Source organism: Lactuca virosa, chromosome 1 (genome assembly GCF_052849685.1).
Source record: "Lactuca virosa cultivar CGN04683 chromosome 1, Lactuca_virosa_CGN04683_v6, whole genome shotgun sequence".
Taxonomy (NCBI): Eukaryota; Viridiplantae; Streptophyta; class Magnoliopsida; order Asterales; family Asteraceae; genus Lactuca; species Lactuca virosa.
The window spans coordinates 227,918,533-227,938,226 of record NC_136426.1 but is presented as its reverse complement, the minus strand read 5'-3'; the positions used below and the strand labels follow the sequence as shown (position 1 = coordinate 227,938,226).

Here is a 19,694-nt window from a genome sequence, read left to right as displayed (position 1 = left end):
CAGTAGCATAAACCGCGCGCTCGTCGGCTATGGAAACTCGCAGAGGTCGACTCAACGCCTCTCGTCGGATACTAAGGTGACGACTAAAAGCTATCGACACAAAGGATCGACTCGCACCCGAGTCAAATAACACCAACGCAGGTACAGAATTCACAAGAAAAGTACCTATAGATATCATAATATAAGCATAATATTTTCATTAACAGAGGAACACAGAATACATACCAGCCACTACATCGGGTGCCGCGCGGACGTCCTCCGCCGTCAACTGAAAAGCTCTGTCGTGAGCCTTCGCTGGCCGACTATCTGTAGCACGTGCAACAATAGGGGCAGATCCCTGTGCTGATCCCTGTTGCAGCTGCTGGCACTCGGCCTTCCGATGGCCCGTCTGGTTGCAGTGAAAGCAAACCGAAAATCCCTTGGGTCAATCTCGTGCGATATGCCCCTCCTTCCCACACTTGTAGCACACACCTGCCCGACACATCCCATCATGACTCTTGCCGCACTTTCCACAAGTGCGGCCCTTCTGGCCTCCGGATTTCGAATCTGCGGGCTTCGCCCGCTTGGCTGCCGGCTGAGACTGTTCCAGCCGCCTATCCTTCCTCTGAGACTCTGCCTCCTCCCTGGCCTTAGTCTCTAGCTCAATCTCCCTCTTCCGAGCATTTGCCTGGAGCTCGTCAAATGTCTGGTATGTCGAGTTCGCCACGAACTCCCGAATGTCTCTCCTCAGTATGCTCAAGTATCGGCTCATGCGTGCCTGCTCAGTAGACACGTGCTCAGGGCAAAACAGTGCCCTCTCATGAAACATCCTCGTGATCACCGTCACAGACTCAATCCCCTGCTTGAGGGACAAGAACTCCTGGGCCAATCGTTCCCTCTCCACCGGGGGAACATACTCATCTCGAAACATCATGGTGAACCTCTCCCAGGTCACCGCGGTAAGCTTTGCGGGCGTGAAGTTAGCTGTCACAAACTTCCACCAGTCCTTCGCCCCCAAGCGAAGCTGGTTCAATGCGAACCATACCCTTAAATGCCCTGGACAGGAACAAGTATATAAAAACCCCTCAATGTCATAGATCCATCTCATCGCAGCTATCGGATCCTGCGTCCCATCAAACTCTGGTGGCTTCGTGTTGCTGAACTCTCGGTACAGCAACGAGTCACCCCCCTGTGGTCTGGCAGCAGCGACGGCTGCGGTGGCTGCAGCAGCAGCCGCCTGAGTAACAACAGCATAACGCTCGTCAAACGTCTCGATCAGTGTGGTCTTAATAGACCCAAACATCTCTGGGATAGCCTCTCGGATCGCTACGGCCACCTCATCATGAATCATCCTGCGGATCTCCTCATCACTGGTACCACTGCCCCTGTTGTTGTGGCGCGTAACCACCATGATGCCTCTGAAACACGACATAGAATCATCAGAGACTCGAACGAGATTAATCACACTCGATCACTCGTACCTACTTGATCCCTAGTACCCTAAGGATTCTTACTTTGACTGCTCACCGACCCGGTGTTTCCACTAGTACGGGCCCAATACTACCTTCCACACCGCAACAGTGTTCATCCCAAGTTTTCATCCTAGGATCCTAGCTCACAAGTACTCTACATCTCGCTCAACATCAACTACTCTCATAGTAGATCTATCATATGCTCATTCCTGCTACCTACTCGCACTCAAGCAAATCACAGATAGCAACTCCTAGGCTAAGGCATCACAAATCAGGCCACTCTAGTCCTAAGTCATGAAATACCTAGCCTACTCTCTAGCATGCATATCATATCTTATAACAACTTATAACACATAAAGTAAGGGTATTTTGGGAAATCACCGTTCGGGCGCTGGCTGATTGTACACACTGCTCGCTTTCTCTTTCTCTTAAATCTCTTTCTCATTTTTGAAATCACTTCTTTTGAAAACTTTTCTCAAATCCTCAGTTTGAGTCCAGACATACCCGAAGGTGTATCCGAATCCCTCAAACCAAGGCTCTGATACCAACTTGTAACGACCAAAATTTTCAACCAAATTTTCACTTTTAATTTCATAAAATCATGTGTCACATCATAAGTTCTCAAAATCAATAAACAAGTTTTCAAAAAAATTATTCAAAATCCAGGATCATGTCTCCATCTCGATGCAGGTGTACAATCATGCTGGTGCCTTCCCGCGATCCTCGGAAGTACCTGAAACACATAACACATAACACGGTAAGCACGAATGCTTAGTGAGTTCCCCAAAATACCACATACACATACTAGCCACTCAAGGCTATAACTCTGTAGGACCCTCCAGCCCGTGTGTCTCAGTGGGACCCTCCAGTTCCATGAATCGTTGGACCCTCCGGTCCGGTCTGGGTGAAAGCCCATCCGGTCTCACTGTTCGTTGGACCCTCTGGTCCGGTCTTGTGAGGACCTTCCGGTCTCATTAATCGTTGGACCCTCTGGCCCGGTCTGGCGAGAACCCTCTGGTTTCAATATTCGTTGGACCCTCCGGTCCGGTGTAGGTTTCACATAATATCACATACAAACAAATCACACATAACATGCATAGCTCAACAGGCATATAAGATTCTCTATTCACACATGGTTACCACTCTAGGTAAAGTATAGTGAGAAGACTCACCTCGTGGAATAACTAGAAAAATCTCGTGCTCGAAGTCCTAGATCTAGCCTCTGCCTATCACAAGGTAATATTTCTAATTAATATTCCCTCACACTCTTATTTCTGAAAGGTGGGTAAAAGACTATTCTACCCTTCTCTGATCCCTCTCACTGATTTTGGACAAACCCTAAAGTCAACAGAAGTCAACCCCAGTCAACAGTCCCATTTTGACTAGACTCGCTGAGTTCATATAATGACTCGCCGAGTCCCATCGACTCTCAGGGACCCTCTGGCAGACCCAACTCGACGGGTCAAACCCCTGACTCATCGAGTCATTACGCGACTCAGCTCTTCGGGACAAACCCTAGACTACTCGCCGAGTCAGCTGTTGGACTCGGCGAGTCTATTCAGACCCTTAAGCATTCAGACGTTTTTAGTGCAAGATACTTTCCGAAACTTCAGATCTATACTCTCACAGCCCATTAATCACGTAAAGGTCCAATTTTTATGTTCATGCATCACACATCTAGCTCTTTTTGATGAAATAACCATCTTAATGGTGTTTAAGACTCAATACACTTATGGAACTGCGTAAAGCTAGGTTCATGGGACTCTCTGGACCTCCCAAGGTCCAGATCTGATGTCTAGGTCGAAAAGGGACCTTAAAATCTTCATATCTTAGCTCAAAAGAGGGTAAAGAACCCTAAATCCATGAGATCTACCCACTACAAGAGGTTAGGTATAGATTTATACCTCTCACAGAAGCTTGGAGTGAAATAGCAGCAAATCCCACGTCCTTCTTGCTCCTAAAGCTTGAAACTCTTCTCCTTCCTTGCAAATTACACCAAAGAAACTCACAAAAGCTCTATTTCTCACTCTAAGCTCTCAAGGTCGATTAGGGTTTCTCAGGGAACAATGGTGGCCGCAAATGAAGGCCATAAGGACCTTTAAATAGGTCTCAAACCCAGATAATTAGGGTTTCTCTCGTCAGCTCTGACTCGACGAGTCATCTCCCCGACTCGTCGAGTCCATTCATTTTCCACGTCACCAGATCGCGACCCTACTCGACGATTCTATGCACCAACTCGTCGAGTCACTCCAGAAAAACTCAATTTAACAATTAGATAATGTACCTGGGGAAACTGGATGTTACAGTTATACCTAAGTGCACATGCAACTTAGTATTTATGTTTTACTATTATAGCATCGTACTGTGAAAAACAACATACATAAGGAATTACTAACCTCTTGTTGACTTCCTTTTGATCTCGTACGTGCCTGCTTAGTTGTAAGATGAAGGATCTAAAGGATAATCCCTCTAATGGAATCGAACCCACACACCAAATAGAAAAAAGGAAGAAACCCAAAAACTAGGGTTTTTTTTTAAAATCTAGACCATATGAAAGGTGATGATAATTCAGTTATGGAGAGAGAGAGACAGAGAGAGACAAGGGATGGACGAATTTGAAGAGAGGAATAATCGACTCTAGGGTTCACCCTAGCAATCTATTTTATAGGTATTTTTTAGAATCTTAGATGGATACAAACTCTAGGGTTTATCCTTATCTGATTCAAACCAATTTTATGCCTATCCATAGGGCTTCAAAACCGTCCATTCTAAGAGCCCCTAGGATGTTCTGGAATATTCCAAAAATCCATATGATTAGTTAATATTTAACCTCTTATAATTAATTTACCAAAATAATTTTTAATTAATTTATTATTTCCTTAATAAATTAACACACTATTAAACTCCATTTCCTTATAGTATTTGGGTCATGAGGCCAACCCAAAAGTCCATGCTACTATTAGAAATATTATCAAAACAATTAATGACCTTGAACACTATTTCCAATACTTTTGTAGCGGTTGAAGTGATTAGAGAATGATGAAAGGCATATTTGGCTATGGTGATGAAGGTGACAAGCATGAGGAGGAGGAGGAAAAAGAATGAAGAACTGAAAGCCATCGATCGGAGATTCAAGAACTATAGACAAGTAACATAGTCATGTGTATTTTCAAACTCATTGAATGGATATTGAAGAAGCCGATGTGTTTTAAAAGCATGGTAAATCATTCTTTTGATCTATAGTGGGGAGTAGGAACACAATAAAGAAGACCCGATATCAAAATTTCATGTGATTTTACTTGGAAGATCAAATGACATAGGACACTGGTGATCTTCATTTTTTTATTAGTAAAAATGCACTCCTTCCGTTATATCAAAGATCAACAAGTCGATGATGACCCTATAAAATTCCAGCTCAATCCGACCATGTTTACCCTTCAATCCAGCCACTTAATTAAGACCATGCAGTGATGCCGAATTTCCAAAAAAATATTTACATCATTTTCTTTTTCTGTTTGATCACGGATTGTTGCTATGCGATTTCAAATGTGATTGCAAGGCTTTCCACAAGACTTCTATCCGTGCTCAAATATATCATTACCCAAACATGTAAAATTGGACCATACTAACGATGTAATGAAATGTATGAAATTCATGCTAAATATACACAACATAATAAATAGGCTAAAATGATGCGTAAAATGAACCTAACAAGGCTCACCATTAATGTCTCAATTAACCTCCTAATTGTTTAGCCACAACTTTATATTTCACCAAATATGATTTATTGGCCAAAAAACAAAAAAATTTCACCAAATGATTGTACTCTAGGGATCAAATCTTGGAGAATTTAATTTGGTTATGGTTTCAGTCGTGCCCATGTCATCAAGCATTTCATCTCTTCCGTTGTCTTTGCCAACAATCTCAATGATTGTGCAACACAATCATAGTATTGAAAGACAAACAGACTTTACAAAAATTATGTATGTTATTAGGAAATTGAAAAGAAACCAAAGTCCTATAAGGCATTTATACTTTTATTGGAAAATAAAACAAACAGTTTATTCGAAACAAAGTTAACCTCCATCTCACTTGCACTTCACACTTTTTACTAATTATTTATGTTTTAATTGGTGAAGAATTTGGTGTTTAGATTATCATTAAAAACTATTTTTCCTATTTTTTAAGAGGAAGACATTATGTATAGTTTTGCTATGTATTATTGAAGAGAATTTACAAGAGGATATACACGCCTTATCTTTTGTCGAGTAACGGAGTAAGCCAATAAAACAATATATAATTTGTCATTCGAAGTCAACAAACCAATTTATGTTCTTGAATTCCATCAACTACTCTTACTCCGCTTTACCAAAGTCTGTTAAAGTTCTCGAGTTTATTTATGTCAATTTAATTCAAAAAGATGTGTTCATAAGAAAATTGTAAAAGTTGTATTATCATACGAAATAATATGTAGGGCTAAGTAAAAATACCAATGCATCTTCAGAATACTGTTATTATTATGACTATTATATTTTATAATTTTCTCATAATATAGTATTTTTAAGTTATATCTTATTCTATAAAATATATATTATAAGAATAAGTATAATTAGAAACATATTGAATTGAATTTTATGACATATCAGACCCCTTTATACATGCCTTTGAGTGTTTATAAGAGAGATTCATTGGTCATCAGAGCTGTTAATAGGTTTTTGTGGTGTGTGAGATCTGAATGTGTAATATATTGTTAAAGTGGTAAAAATAAAGGACAGATAACACAAAAGGAATCTGATCCCCTTCATTTAACATGAACCTCCTATACAAAGTTGCAAATATCCTTCATCGACATCCTCCAAGTTTAGCCATTGCTGACGTTATGGAGGTTTGTTATCTGCTGAAATGTGTTTTCTTTGGATGTGAAAAAAAGAGGATGAAAGGATATGTTTGTAAATTAGCAGATATATAAAGAAAAGAGCTACTGAATTGAATTCCAATCCAAATATTTTCAACCAAACAACCAGAAGGATTTCAATCTCCTTAAACTCCAAAATACATGCAATTCCATTTCCTTGCGTAAATTCCAAATCAGTCAATTGGAAAGTTTGATCCAAACGCTCCCTTACATTGTTAGTCTATATTCTTAAGAGGAGGGTCCTTGTTGGTTTCCAAACAATCTGGAGAAAGGTATCGAACCATTAACATCTTCTTCATCTCTTTCCACTTAATCAGATAATATTTATCGATACGATAGTCTAGGTCATAGATCTGTTTCCACCATGAGAGAACCCCCCCTTCTTCCGATGGCAATGTGCCGACTATAAGTGGTACTTGTTTATACTCTGAGATCATATTCTCCTGGAAAAAATTTTCCACATTCGCCACCCACTCACAAAAGACATCAAGATCTTCAATATTCTCAGGGAAAGGGGGTGGGACGAAGGTTTCCTCTTGGGGCTCCTCATCTGAGATAAGAGGAAACTCAGGTTGATTTTTTTGAATTTTTTGCAACTCCTCCTCCATATGTTGTACACGGCTGCTCAGATCTTCGAGCGTGTTCGACATGGACGCAATCCCCCTTAGAATTTTATTTATATCATTCGCCACACTGAAAAATAAACCATTGTCGTTCATTATAAAAGAGTCCAAATCTTGATCAATTAAAAAATAACTAGTTATTCCCTCTAATGCCCAAAATACCTAACCTTTGTTCTTGATCCATGTCTTCTTGTATCAACTTCCCTGCATCAAAATTTTTAAATTCATGAGAACTTGTCTGACTGGTTTAAGCTTTTTTGATGCAGCAGACGACATACATACGCTCATGGTATGTATGTATGTATGTATGTACACATGTGCATAAACGTATGTAAGTTGTTAATTGTGGATGCAATCAAATGTTAAAGGTTTGCGGGCTGTGTTTAATAATAGCAGTAGCAGTAGCAGCAAAGCAAACATGTACAGAAATGAAAGGTGTCAAGAAAGTTGAAGCAAACATATAAATATATTGAGCTTAACCAAACATATGTTAATCCGAATTTCTGCAATACAACTCTAAAAGAGATGTCTATCAATATATTCAGAATATCAATGAAACTTATATCAGAAAAACCAAAATAGAAAATAACTAAACACAACTGAAAACCAAGCAAGGGTTCTCGAGTAATCAGAATCACAAATCACACAGCAATCAAATAATTAGTAGAGTAAGAAAGAAATTACCGTTAATCGTCCCGTCTACTCGTCCTCAGGTATCGATTTCTGAAATCGCCTCATTAATTTGCTGGCTCCCTTCCTTTTCACCGCCTCTCTACGCTGTACCGGACCCCTGAGGTGGAGCTGGATCAATCTTTGGTCCGAAAATATTATAACATCAATGTTGCCGTGGGTGCCCAGGCTGATCTTAATTGGTTTTTTTTTTTTGCAATATTTTTATATTATTTAGATGTATACCAAAACTAGGTTATATCTACAGAAACATATAAAAAAAATACATATAAAGTTATAAAAACGACACAATAAAAAAATAAAATAACATAAAGAGACTTAGTATTATTGATTATATGGAAACCACGGGTAAAAGATCAATAATGAGAATAAAGTAGTAATCTATTAACATATACTAACTGTATCTATCAATATAGCAATGATAGTGACTTTGATATAAAAGGTGAAAGTTTCTGAACGATTCAAACATTCTTGTTAATTATCATTATACCCCTAGTCGGTTTTGAATATATAAATGATGTAAAAATTAAATCAACTTCATTGAGATAGACTGAAGTGATATCACTGAAAAAGGTTATATTTTATTACCGAGGTGATAATTATGAATGAAGGAGACATGGGGAAAAGCTACTTAACTCAATTCAAAAGTTGAAGGTCCTGTAAATTTTTTACAAAAGGAAACAAAAAAGTATATCGCTTCTTTGTATTTTGGCCATTGTAAACTTTGTAAAGTGTTTGCTTTTACCGTGTCTTTACAATATGATAAGGTTAAACGAAACCTAGTTTTGATGGCTCAGAAGATGACAGAACAAAAACCATCAACCCAGGTTTTAGTTCGAGAACAAATACTGAATTTGTGGTTGAAAAATATCAATAACAAAGTGAGGATGACTAAATGGTCAATTCAAAGATGAAGAGGGCAGCCCTTGACATTTAAAGTTTCAGCTCTTCAATTAAGAAAAAGCTTTATATAGCGCTTGAAATTACAATGATTTAATAAGAAAAAAAAACATAACTCTTTTTAAAATAAGAATTATGCCACAACTGGCATTTTAGGGCTAGGATTTCCTATTCATGTACAAGATAGTTATGTGTGTAACTATATGACGCTATGTTAAATGTGAACTAAACTTCAATGTTATATCAGTTTATACATCCAAAAATTTTCTCCAGTCGAAACTTCTTTATGAAAGCTCTAAACCTAATCCAATAAGCTATATCCATTCAACTTTGAGCCTTAACTCAAGTTCTCTCGGTCCAAACCCTCTTAATGGACTAAGACCCTCTTATTGGGCCTAATGGGCCGGTAACCTCTCGCTTTGGCTCTTTTAGGCCGAACAACCACTATTGGGCCATTGTTGGGCCGTAAGGAATTATTTTAAAGCTTAATGGGACACAACTCACTATTAAACTTCCAATTGGACCTTGAAAGTCCGGAAATTTAATATTGGGCCCCTTTGGGCCGAAAACACTTCCATTTAGTGTAATTGGGTCGAGAACCCAATTATGGGCCCTAATGGATCAAAAATCTCTTTTGGGACCTCTCACTGAACCAAAAATCTTTATTGGGCCAAAAATTGGACCCATTATTGGGCCCAATCCAAGCCAAAAACACGCATAGCCGAAAAATCTTAGTGCGCTTGAGGTGTTTTTGGCCATTCGTGAAAAACGAGTCCCAAATCCTTTCCCCTCTCCTATTGGGTCGAACGGCCATCATTTTAATAAAAAAAAATGGCATTTGCTAAAAATGTGACACCTCATAGTTATCTTGCATGTAAACATGCATATTACACCTCATGCATCTATGCAATTAGGTGTTAGCCATTAAGTAATAACCATTAATCCTCTCCCTCTCTCTCTCTCTCTCTCTCTCTCTCTCTCTCTCTCTCTCTCTCTCTCTCTCTCTCTCTCTCTCTCTCTCTCTCTCTCTCTCTTTCTTCCTCATTATCGGCCGAGACCACCATCACCTCCCTCATTCTCACTTCAAACTTACTACAACTCTCTCATTTCTCTTTCAATCCTCAAGAAAAAATTTCTCATCCTTCACTCTTTCCTCTTAAAAGCCGTGGGTTTTGGGTACATGCAACAAGAAGTTCACTTCAAGCTATACACTTTTGGTAAGTTCCTATCAAATTCAAGTGGTTTTGTTTTAAAGTTATGCTAATATCACTCCTTAAACCATACAATTTCGTGTTTTGCTCCCTAGAACTCTCTTGGTTTCGAAAAATCTCTTCAAGAAAGCTATCTAGGCCGAAAACTTCCTTCCTTTTCCTCTTCACAACCGATAAAACCCAAGGTGAGCTTCATACCCCTTGTTTTCATGATTTTCCATCTTTAGGGGGAGAATACAAGCTTGGTTTTGTGTAAAATCTTTGTATTTATGCATGCATGTGTATATTTTCATGATATGTTAGGTGAAATGTTATGAAACTATGATAAAACACTCATGAACTCGAAATTTCATCCAAGTTTTGAAGTTATTAGTAAACAAGTTACTTTATGTAACTTCCTTTGATGCTTGGAAAGATTAAACATGTTAAAAGTTACTTTGAAACTAAAGAAAGTATACAAAGGGGCCATATTTGACAATAAAGATAAAAATGGGCTTCTATTGATGTTCTCGGTAGTAATGGGCCAAAAGTGTCATTTTTGATAAAAATGGGCTTTTATTGACATTCTCGGTAATAATGGGCCAAAAGTGTCATTTTTGATAAAAATAGGCTTTTATTGACATTCTCGGTAATAATGGGCCAAAAATGTCATTTTTTATAAAAATGGGCTTTTATTGACATTCTCGGTAATAATGGGCCAAAAGTGTCATTTTTGATAAAAATGGGCTTTTATTGACATTCTCGGTAATAATGGGCCAAAAGTGTCATTTTTGATAAAAATGGGCTTTTATGTCATTTTCGGTATTATTGGGCTAAAATGATCATTTTTTATAAAAATGGGCCTTTCATGACATTTACGGTATTAATGGGCCAAATTGTTATTTTTGATAAATATGGGCTTTTTATGATATTTTTTATTTAAAAAGGGCCGAAAATGAGGCAATTAACAAAATTGGGCATAATATGACATTTTTATATAAAATGGGCCGAAAATTGATTTTTTTGGCAAAAATGGGCCATTATTGACATCTTGGATCATATTGGGTCATTTTCAAACATTTTAGTAAAAATGGGTCATTTATAACAATTAGAACAAAAATTGGGCCTTATGTGGCAACCCTATTTTAATTGGGCCATATATGACAATCCTATTAATTGGGCCATATATGACAATTCTATTCTAATTGGGCCATATATGACAATTCTATTCTAATTGGGCATTTTATGACAAATTTTATGTTAATTGGGCCATTAGTGACAATTCTAATAAACTCGAATCTTTCATGATATTTCGGGTAACAATGAGCTATTTATAATAATAACAGTGAAAATCAGATAGTTTGACCATTTTGATAAAAACAATTATATGTTTATCACCTATGGATTTGTAGTCAAAATATACACTCGCAACATTATTTATAACGTTAAATAATGAAACACACTATTTGCGTAAATTTCGTTAAGGCTCTTGTGAGGCACTCTTTCACTCGTACCTACCTAGTGTGCATAGAAAGTCCTGTAGTTATAATCAGAGTCTCCTGGAGGGAGAGCGAGAATTTGTGTATAGATCTATATGGGGTTGACATCCCACACCTGAGCTGCTCGCTACAGCTAGACATGCCAGTCTAGGGTGACAAATGTCTTCTCAGAAACTGACGCCTGAAGAACGTCAAGACAGGCGCTCTCGACATATTAGTATGGTTATAACGACTCACATAGAGAATAACAATACAATAAATTTACAAAATACACATACTCTACTCATAATACGAAGTACGAACTATACAGTCACTACTTTATGTTTAAGTTTTCACTACTCAGGTCTTAGGGTTAAGACCGTACTTTTTCATTAAACAGAAAATACAGGATTTTCTGGGGATCTCTCTTTATACACTATCAAACAAGAATACACATGCTATAATACAGGATTTGAGACAAAACTCACAAACTGTTTTTACAGAAAATATCAGATTTTCTGGTGCTTACAAACTAATACAAAGCATTTATTATAAACTTAATTATGAACTCACCAACATTTTATATGTTGACGTTTTTCAAAATAACTTGTATTCTCAGGACCTCGTTAAAAACAAGTTGGCAGCCAAAGAATGTGGATGTTTGTTGTATTTTTGTTCTCGCCATATTTGATAATTTTGGATGTAATGTTATGCACAAATACAATGATGTAAACTATGTTGGTTGTTATATTTTTATGTATGGTGATGATGATGTCTATGTTTCATTTATATACACTTGTAATGATATTACAAAATGAAGTCACCCGCCCCCGGACGTTTCTGCCGTCTGGTTCGGGGGTGTGACAAATTATAAATAAAATTTTGATGCTATATTTCATAAACAAAATGGGAGTATGTTGCTATATCTTGCATTTAACCTTCGTCGGTCGAGATGTAACCAATAGTAATGTATTTTTATCTCTTTCTGTACTTATATCATTTAAGTTTCATATGTAATTGTCACTTTTACATTTTACAAGGAAGAAAATAGTTAAGGACACATTTGGAAATGTGATGATGAAGTATTTGTCAATCAAATGCAAAAATGGGTAGAGGTAGGGACTACAGTGGGTAGGGTATGATTAAGTATAAAATATGGGATTGAGTTTTGAGCAACAAGCTTTGTTTATACTTATTGAATGCAAACATGTGGCCAGAGTTTAAAAAGATCCATATTATACACCATAATTATCCTTCATGTGCTAACTATTAGATGTGTGACGAAAGAAAACTCATTCATTTCATATGTATATATTTTTTTTATAATAACTATTAATAATGTCAATACATATTTAATTGCAGTATATTTAAGTAAAAATGGTAAATTGATAATGTTATATGAATCAATTAAGTGAATATAACAACTATATCCCTATTATTAGAAAAAAAAAGGAATAGTACATTGCTATATTTCAAAAACAACAAAAGCAATCAACATACATATAGGTGAATAAAATAACATTCACCACATTGGTTTTATTTGTAAACATAAATGACACAATTTTTTCATAGAAAACAAATTGGATGCATTAATGGCTTAAAAATAAATTTATTAAATTCTTCAATGCATATATTAAAAAAATTAATATCATTAAACAAAATAAAACATGAGTTGACAATTAAAACTATAAATTAAAAAAAAACAAAGTATTCAATCATGAACTAATATAAAATAGTAAATATTTTCTTGATAAAAACACAACGGTTTTCGAATGCAAATTAAAATATATACACTCATACATTTCTACTTGGCATAGTCACTATCTCAAAATCTGAACAAAATGAAAATACTTCATGAGAATGATGTGCTTGAAAGATATACTCAACCGTATTTCCTTTAAAGAATTAGGGAAAATGACATAAAAGCCCTTAAGCTTTCACAAAAATGTCGGTTTTACCCTTGGACGTGTTTTATGTCCGGTAAAGCCCGAAGTTTTGTTTAATTTGTTCATTTTTACCCTTGTAGCTGGTTTTCAGGTAACCTACCGGTTACCTAATGCCAGTAAAGCCCTTGAATTTTCAAAAATGTTCAGATTTACCCTTAAGTTTTTCAAAAATGTTCGGATTTACCCTTACATTGATTGTTGTTGTTGTTGTTGTTGTTATTATTATTATTATTATTATTATTATATAAAAATATTTTATACATACATTTTTAAATGTATAAAAATATTTTATACACACATTTTTAAATGTATAAAAATATTTTTACTAATATAAATATATTTTTAAAAATATATGTACTTGTATTTAGTATTTATATACATTTGAAAACCCTAAATCTTCATCTATAATTGTTGAATCGAACAGAAAAAGCTTGATAAAGTAAAAAATGTCGCCAATGACTGATTTTGCAAAAACAAATGCTTCAAATCAATATAAAAAATGATCCATTTCGTGATCTTTTTTTGTGAACTTACAACAAACATAAATGAAGTTTACAATCGTATTTGACATTTCGTTATCAATTTTTGAGATAAAAATAGTTAATGAATGATTTTAAGTTGATAATACTTAATTTTTATAGTGATCAAGTGTTTTTGTCGAGGGTTTTTTTAATTATATTATGTATTTTCCATTTACGAGTGTTATTTGTTGATCATTTATTGTTATCTACTCACTATTAACCTAATATAGTTGAATAATAGAGGTTTTTTCAAATTTTATACTAAATCTTATCTGTAATCGAGTGTTTTTATTGAGGTTTTCTAATTACGAGGGTTTTATAATTGTTACGTTATGTTTTTAATTAACGAATATTTATTTTGCTTATCTATTTAGTATGTTGTTTGATAATAAATACATATTTATACTTGGTAATATGTACAAATACATATAATTATATCTTTTATATAATATAAACCATATAAATATGTATTTTTATATTTATATGTATATAATATATTTTTATATGAAATAAATATATATTTATACTTATACCTACTAAATACAAATAAATATATTTTTAAAAATGTGTGTATAAAATATTTTTATACATTTAAAAATGTATTAAAAATAATAATAATAATAATAATAATAATAATAATAATAATATGTATAAAAATGTATTAAAAACGTATGAAAATTTTTTATTCATTTAAAAATGTATGTAAAAAATATTTTTATACAATTAAAAATGTATTAATAATAATAATAATAACAACGATAATAATAATAATAATAATAATAATAATAATAATAACAATCAAGGTAAAGGTAAATCCGAACATTTTTGAAAAACTTAAGGGTGAATCCGAACATTTTTGAAAATTCAAGGGCTTTACTGGCATTAGGTAACCTAGGTAACCGGTAGGTTACCTGGAAACCGGCTACATGGGTAAAAATGAACAAATTAAACAAAACTTCGGGCTTTACTGGACATAAAACACGTCCAAGGGTAAAACCGACATTTTTGTGAAAACTTAAGGGCTTTTATGTCATTTTCCCAAAGAATTAAAGGAGATTGTTTCGATCATCTTACCATTCATTTGCACCGTCATTGTAATTACTAACATCTACTTTAGTCTACCGATTCTGAATGAAAGCCCAAATAGCCCACAAATGACCTCTACTTATAGAAAAACATCTCAATTTTCCATCAAACTTGATAAGCCTCGATGCATATGAGTTAAAATCATTAATAACAAAAAAAATGTTTATCCATTTAATTAAGACAAAAAAAATGGTTAAATGTAAATATTTATTAAGAAAGAAAAATGTTTTAGGAATATGTTTATCCATTTAATTAAGACAAAAAAAATACCAAGTTGCTAACCATCTAACAGTTAACAAAGAACATCAAAGAGCAATTATTGAGCATGTAGTTACATACACTACATATGTTAAGAACCACATAACATATATCAACAGAAAGTAAACCATATAACAAACCATCAACTATTATGAAAATGAAGTATGAAGGGGATAAAGATCTACATTATATGAGTTTTGAAAACAAGCAGTCAATTGTTTGTCTTTATTTTTTTTTTTGGGATCGACTATTCATTAAGTATACTTTTGTATTTTCTCGTTAAGAACAAATACTAACTGTTCATTAATATGCCATTGATGATTTAGAATTTAAGTTGGACTTCAAACTTCTCCTAGCCACAAAATATGCTCATACAAACTATATTAAAATCCATCCATTTAATAGTGAATAAAAGATCTATAAAAATAGGCATTTAAACTGGGAATAATTCACATGATGTTTCATAGTTGCAAGACATAAATCACTAGTTATAGCAATGTACTCTCTAAGTACATTGCTATAAATGGTATAAATTGATTTTATTATTAAATTACAGATTACCTTTTGAAAGTAGGAAAATATTTAATTTAATATATATATATATATATATATATATATATATATATATATATATATATATGTTAAAATAAAGGTATCATAAATTGTTGTTTTTTTTTTTTGTTTTGAATTTGAAGACCAAAGAGGGGCTGGTCACCCTGTATGAGCTATTCTCTCAAAATAGCTAATCATACTTGGTATGTTTTATGAAAAAAAGGGTTTAAAGGAGTCTCCTCCCCTTCATTTAACATGAATCTCCAAATAAAGTTGGAAATATCCTCCGAGTTTAGTAATTGCTGATGTTACAGAGGTTTCAATCCAAATATTTTCAACCGAACAAGCAAAAGGATTTTAATTTCCTTAAATTCCAAATACATGCAACTCCATTTCATTTGCTAAATTCCAAAACAGTCAAATAGAAAGTTTGAACCAAACGCCCGTTACATTGTTGAGTAGTTTTGAATGCTAACTAGTTGTAACCGAATCAAAAGTATAATATGGTTAGTCTATATTCTTAGGAGGAGGAGACGACCGGTCCTTGTTGGAAAGCAAACAATCTGAAGAAAAAAATTGAACGATAAACATCTTCTTAATCTCTCTCCACGTAATCTTATCATCGTTATCGATTCGCTGGCTTAGCTTTTGGATTTGTTCCCACCATGGGAAATTCTTTGGGAATGTCTCGGCTACAAGTTGTCCTTGCATTTCGTATGGGATTTCACGACCCTCAAAACACGAATCTACACGCTTCTTCCACTTACGAAAGACTTTAAGATCTTTAAAATTCTCAGGGAAGATAGGTAGAACTAAGTTTTGGTAGTCAGGTAGAACTAAGTTTTGGTCCTCTTTGGACTCCTCATCTGAGATAAGAGGAAACTCAGGTTGATTTTTTTGAATGTTTTGCAACTCCTCCTCCATATGTTGTACACGACTGCTCAGATCTTTGAGCTTGTTTGACATGGACTCAGCCCCCCTCAGAATTTTGTTTATATCGTTGGCCACACTGAAAAAATAAACCATTGATTGTCATTCGTTATAAGGTACCTTACTTATAGGAGAATAAAAGAGTCCAATCTTGATTAAGTAAAAAATAACTAGTTATTCGCTCTAATGCCCAAAATACCTAACCTTTGTTGTTGATCCATGTCTTCTTGTATCAACTTCCCTGCATCAAATTTTTTAGATTTTATGAGAACTTGTCTGACTGGTTTAAGCTTTTGTGGTAAAGGAGCAGCAACAGCCTCCCATCCATCACCACCACTAACCAGAGCTGAAACCCCAAAAGTATAAATATAAATATTAATAATTTCAAATAACAACAACCAATGAGGGAATAGAAATCCTTACCTTCAGCACCAGTCCACCCAGTGGCACTTGCAGCCACAGGGGAACCAGCAATTGGTGGTGGTGCCATGTCACCAACCCATTGAGCATCAAGAATCTGAGCTGACCAGTTGCTACACATGCCTGCTGCAAAATCTGTGTAATCTGCAGGGATATCAACATCATTTCTGTTTTGTTCCTTAGCCTCTTCTGGTTCCCTGTAGAAAAACAAATCAACCTGCAAACACAACAAATTCACATCATCAAAGTCAAACCATAACCTTTACAAAATTCCCTCCATTAATTTAAAACCACCAGAGTCCATACCATGACATGCCATTTATGCCCTTGGTCAAACACACCTCTCATCTGCAACACCATTCTAGCTAAAAGCCAGAACAGACACCCAATGCTGTGCTTTCCTTTGTTGTTAGCAGGGATACCAATATCAACATATCTCATGGGAGAATCAGTATCACAGAAAGCTATTGTGGGGACAGCCTCCTTGATTGGCTGTAAAGAAAGATCATAAATTTTAGCAACAAAACAAGATTGAAATGTGAGCATGATCATAAATTTGATATTAACCTGGTGATCTGTTCTTGGGTCGGTCAAAATAAGTAAACGGGGCTCACTGAACGATGTCTGGAGCTGATTTGTGAAAGTACCAGGAGTGTGACGGCCAGCAATGGCTTGACAACCTGTGTGCTGAGCAAATTTCAGTACAGCCCTTTGTCCATATGGTCTAGCAGATTGGACAATAATGTCTTGAGGGTTTTCAATTGCTACAATCACTCTGAAGCTTCTCCCATGTTGATAATGTAAATTCCTGTAAAACAATGTCTCATTAATATAAAAGAAAATAAGCACTTTTCAATTCAGAATATCACCTTTTACCAATAAATATTATCAGCCAAAGTTAAAATGAATGAGCTCGTATTACTTTACCAAAATGGTGCATCTAACCCTTAACACAACCTTCGAAAAGATAACACCCAATCTTAGATGAGTTTAGATTAAAATGCAAATTAACCTATGGAGTAAACATATGAGTCTGTATCCAAACAGACAACTAATGTTGCCTAGTCCAATCAAACAACTATCAAATCACACGGTTTGATACCATTTAGACCGTATGGCTTAAGTTGCATCAGACTGTCAGAGTAATATTTCACAAAAAAATGTCAACTGGAATCCATGCTTGGGATGAAGGAAAGTAGCGCCCGAGAAACCCCCGAGCATTCTCCAGACAAACCAACGACAGATCAAGAATCGGAAACAAAGAGACTAAACAAATCTATGATAGATAAAGTTTTGAGCACGCCAAAACATGGAGTATGCAGTTTATACCGTCGTTGCGGCGCTTAAATACGTAACGTTCCATCTGAAAATCACAATTCTTGGTGCCGAGATGGACTTCAGCAGACAACATCATTTGTATATCGGCCTCCTTCGTCGACAACACTTTAGGTTGTGCCATTTGTTGCTACTTCGCTCTTAGCTGCTGTGCTTCTTAGGGTTTCGGTACTTCGCCGTTGCAGCTAGACTAAAGCAGGAGGGGGAGATGAATTTTTGACAAAACTTCAAAAATGATAGGGGCGTATAAGAAGCATTTCAGGTAACTATGAAAACATAAGAAACAATAATAATCTTAAATTTTTTTTTTTAATAAAATAGAAAAACTCATAAAATAACATTAATAAAAATAATTCAAAATAACTATAAAATAACATTTGACAAAATAAATAAGTGTGACAAATAGCAAAAAAAAAATCTTTATATATTAGAAATGATTTTTTTTTAAATTAACTCATGTAATACATGAGTCTCACAACTAATAATCAAACAAAATAAAAAAGCCAAAAGACATAAAAGCATTTTTTTAAGTTTTTAAGGAAATATCTGGTTTTTATCTTTTGATGAGTTTTAGATTTTATTAATGCTAGAATTTCTCACTTTTAGTGGTGGCTAAGTGACCCGGTGACCGAACCTAAAATTCACCAAATGGTAAAATCAAACATTTCTTGAATACTTAAAGGCTTTTATGTCATTTTTCTAAGTAAAAAACATAAATCAATTGAGTAATTGTGTATATTTAAAGAAAAAACAATTGTGAAAAAAAAAGATCACACTAAATAAAGAATGGATTTAAACAGTTAATGAATAAAGGTATAGAACAATTAAATATATAGCAGTAAGGATCGATTATTGTAACGAAATTCATATCGGTTAATGAATAGATTTAAACAGTTAATGAATAGAGGTATAGAACAATTAAATATATAGCACTAAGGATCCATTATTGTAACGAAATTCATATCGGTTAAAACCAGGTGGCTAAGAAAACATGGAATTTATACTAGGTAACTAACAAATCGTATGAGATAGTTAAATATATAGCCGCAAGGATAAATAACAACCGGAAAATTCCAAAAAAAAGTTCACAAACATGAAATTCATATCAATAAGGATAAACCACAAACGTGAAATTCATATCCCAAACATAATCTGCTTCGAACACTCTTTTGGAAGGATATATAGGCATTGTTCTTATTTTATACAACAAGTCAATAACTCTAGTGATTCATGAAGAAAAAAAACGATAAACGGAAATCACAACAATGGATTAGTTATTGCAATGAAAAAATTGAGTTAATAAATGGAAATCGATTCTTCAATGAGCAAGTAAATGAAATGGATTATTGGAACGATTACAGAAAAACAATTTTATGAAATCGATTATTGCATAAAACGA

The 19,694-nt window shown here is 34.8% G+C and overlaps 1 pseudogene across 1 annotated transcript; it reads right to left on the bottom strand.

The window, feature by feature from the left end:
• Nucleotides 1-6,417: 6,417 nt before the first annotated feature.
• On the bottom strand, nucleotides 6,418-18,522 carry LOC145165045 (small ribosomal subunit protein uS2-like; annotated as a pseudogene). The gene is made up of 6 exons (XR_013739886.1): nucleotides 18,290-18,522; nucleotides 17,528-17,768; nucleotides 17,267-17,452; nucleotides 16,964-17,177; nucleotides 16,745-16,886; nucleotides 6,418-7,059 (listed from the first exon to the last, which is right to left on the bottom strand). The product of XR_013739886.1 is annotated as a small ribosomal subunit protein uS2-like (transcript).
• Between the last annotated feature and the right edge of the window lie 1,172 nt (nucleotides 18,523-19,694).